The following is a 2,637-nucleotide window of genomic DNA, read 5'->3' as shown; positions in this document are numbered from 1 at the left end:
GGTGTGGTCTTAGTGACGTAAGAGGTTATTAAAAGTCAAGGAGAAAGAGTAGATTGTTTTAAGAACAGAAAAAAAGATGTTTTGAAGAAATTAGACTTTTTGGTGCCAGTCCTCCTTCTATCTGTCTGATAGAGATAAACATGACATTTCTTTCCAGTAAACATGTTTTTGACCGAAACTTGACTTCTGACCCACATCACGACTTGCTCATTTCAGACAGAAGATCAAAAATGCATAATTACTCTTGTAACAGACATTAACTTGATTTCTACTTTGAATGAGGATTAAAAATCATTTATACTGTTTCACGGTTGATTTAAAATGAGTAGTTCACTTCAACATTTAAAATGGTTTGAACTAAACACACTTTTGATTATCAAGATATTGTAAAATAGTAATGATAATAAAAAGAGAGTGTTCTTTCAATTGATCAGTGCAGGACACACTTAGAAAGTCTCTGGATGAACTCAATTTTGTGTTTCTGGACTCAAATCAATGAAATAACAGTTCTTGTCCCAGGAAGGCCCTCAGGGTCAGGACTTGACCTGAGGCTTAGTTCACTACATAGGAAATAAATATCAAACACCAGGGCAAAATAAAAGGGAAAACAAACAAACACAGGGAAGCTTTAAGCTTCGGGGTCTCCAAGGCCAAAATAATAAACAAAACACACCCTTTCAACTATGAAAATAAAATACCACTAGCTAGAAGTAAACTTAAAAGTACAAAGGCTGAGCTCCCTGGCTATCCACAAAACAGGAGAAAAAGGTTTGTAACAAAAATGTCAGAGAACCCCTACCATCTTCCACTGTGAAAACTAAACACTTTCCTTTACAGCTATTCAATCAATTGCTCACACAGTACTTGTATTACAACAATCTGCCCAAAAGTGTATCACTTCACTTCCGGCGAGCTGATAGACGGCAGCTCCCTCCAGCTTCTCTGCAGTCTTTTATCATCAAACTGACCCATTTTTTTCGAAACGGACTAAAGTTGGTCCTCCTTCGAACCCGAATTATCTGTTTCTGTTTCGGCCTGTTGATTCTGGACCCAGCTTCTGTTTCCCATGGGAGCATCCATCCATCCATCTATCTTCACTGGGGGGGCCGGAGCCCCCCTCAGCCCAACTCAAGCTGCAGTTGGGCCACATCGTCGGGTTTGTTTGCCCATTTGAACTGTGGCGTTTTATGGTCTGAGACTTTTCTGCATCATTCATATTATTGTCATTATTTTCAGTTCTCAGATTATCTGGAGTCAATGAATCTTGTTAATACACCTGAATCTGCCCATCACTGCAACTTTCACTGTTTTTGGGTTCTGAATGATCGCGTCTTCATTTATGTTTTGCATGGTTCGATTATGGGGGCTAATTGTCACACTGTTAACGCCTGTAATTACACATCAGTCACAAAAAACTCAAGAAAATGTCTGATAATAATGTTGTTATTGCTCTCAGGGATTCAGCCCAACCCTGGACCCCCCACTAATTACAGCACACCAAATGACTTTAAGAACATGTCTGGGCTTCATTTTCTGCATGTAAATGCTCGTAGCCTTCTGAGAAATTTGATGCCTTGAAAATTCTGGTCAGTTCTTCTGGGGCAGATGTTATCTTCATCTCTGAAACCTGGCTCAACAAATCTGTACTCAATAATGACCTGGCAATCAATGGATTTAACATCCACCGCTGTGATCGTCAAAAAAAAAAGGGGGGGGGGGTCGCTGTTTACATCAGAGATTCTTTGGTTGCTAGTCTTGTGTCTTCTAAAACAATTCCAAACCAGTTTGAAGCCTTATCTCTAGACATCACCTTGAATGGAGGCGAGATCTTAACTGTAGTTTGCCGTTACCGCCCACCTTCAGCAACACCTGAGGCTCTGTCCTCCCTGATGGAATTTCTTGGTAATTTAAAATTCAAAGAGATCCTTTTGGCTGGAGACCTCAACATTGATTGGTGTAAGTTGACCCCCCTCTGTGATAAATTCAAGAAATGTTGCCAGTCTCTCAATCTTTTCCAATTGATCGACTCTCCCACTAGTTTATACAAAAACCGTCCAGAAAAATCCTCCATCTTAGACCTATTTCTAACTAATATGCCTCACAAATTCCCTGGTACAGGTGTATTCGCTGATATTTTGAGTGATCATTGTGTGACAGCTGCTTTGAGAGATATTAAACTTCCACCTTCTAAGCCCAGATTAATTCAAAAAAGGGATCTGAAACATTTTTGTGAACAGTCATTCCTCTGGGACCTGTCTCACTTTGACTGGCATCGTATTCTGTTAACTGATGACGTGAACTCCGCTTGGAACTATTTTCATAATAGTTTAATTTATTATGTGAACAAACATGCTCCTTTTCTTCAGTTCAGAATAAAGGGACGAGACAGCCCCTGGTTTACTCCAGAGCTAGCTGACCTCCTGCACAGGAGAGATCATCTTTGGGCCACAGCGAGAAAATCTGACTCAGACACTGATTGGTTGAGTTTTCGACAGATGAGGAATAAATGCACAACTGTTGTCAAAGCAGCAAAACGCAACTATTTCTTATCTCAGACCTCCAAAATTCTAAATGACCCCAACAGATTCTGGAAAACCATCAAATCTCTCTCAGGCACCACCCAATCATCTGACCTCC

General features: G+C 40.2%; 1 protein-coding gene across 1 annotated transcript in view; it reads left to right on the top strand.

Moving 5' to 3' along the window:
• Nucleotides 1–2,637, top strand: part of LOC119429235 (Na(+)/H(+) exchange regulatory cofactor NHE-RF2-like) — a 25,891-nt gene that overhangs the window by 2,404 nt on the left and 20,850 nt on the right. The gene's annotated exons all lie outside the window — the stretch shown is intronic.

The sequence above is a fragment of the Nematolebias whitei genome, unplaced genomic scaffold, assembly GCF_014905685.2.
Source record: "Nematolebias whitei isolate Nwh7 unplaced genomic scaffold, NemWhi1 Nwh_scaf_158, whole genome shotgun sequence".
Taxonomy (NCBI): domain Eukaryota; kingdom Metazoa; phylum Chordata; class Actinopteri; order Cyprinodontiformes; family Rivulidae; genus Nematolebias; species Nematolebias whitei.
Note: the sequence above shows the minus strand (reverse complement) of the source record. Positions and strands in the feature narration are given on the sequence as shown.